Genomic DNA, 415 nt, shown 5'->3' on the forward strand with positions numbered 1-415 from the left:
GAACCGTATGAAGTCTAATTTTGTTAGAATTTATGTGGTGCATAAAAAACTCAGAGGTGTATATTTACCTGGCTCGTTACTCATGGCCAAAGAAGAAAGCTTTAAGCCTACCTTTGGCTGTCTCACCTCCTTGACCACAGCCAGAGAACTGTGTAATGCACAACTTGGAGCATGATGTGATTGGATGTCCTTTGTTTTCAAAAATTGTTTTCAGTGACATGATTAGACATTACATGTTGTAACTGGGTTAACAAACAATTCTAGATTTGCCTTTAAATTTTCCCTGGTTATTGAAATAATATTAAAGAAATAGGTGGAACCATAAGTGTTTCACTTTTATTTTTTGTTAAATGTAAGACAGTTTCAGTGTATTGCAATTTTACTTGAACGACTAACAGTATATGGAAGTCATCTG

The 415-nt window shown here is 34.7% G+C and overlaps 1 protein-coding gene across 1 annotated transcript in view; it reads left to right on the top strand.

Moving 5' to 3' along the window:
• The window catches only part of LOC119588864 (dosage compensation regulator-like), a 10,341-nt gene that overhangs the window by 1,064 nt on the left and 8,862 nt on the right, over positions 1 to 415 (top strand). The gene's annotated exons all lie outside the window — the stretch shown is intronic.

The sequence above is a fragment of the Penaeus monodon genome, chromosome 24 (genome assembly GCF_015228065.2).
Source record: "Penaeus monodon isolate SGIC_2016 chromosome 24, NSTDA_Pmon_1, whole genome shotgun sequence".
In the NCBI taxonomy this organism is placed as follows: domain Eukaryota; kingdom Metazoa; phylum Arthropoda; class Malacostraca; order Decapoda; family Penaeidae; genus Penaeus; species Penaeus monodon.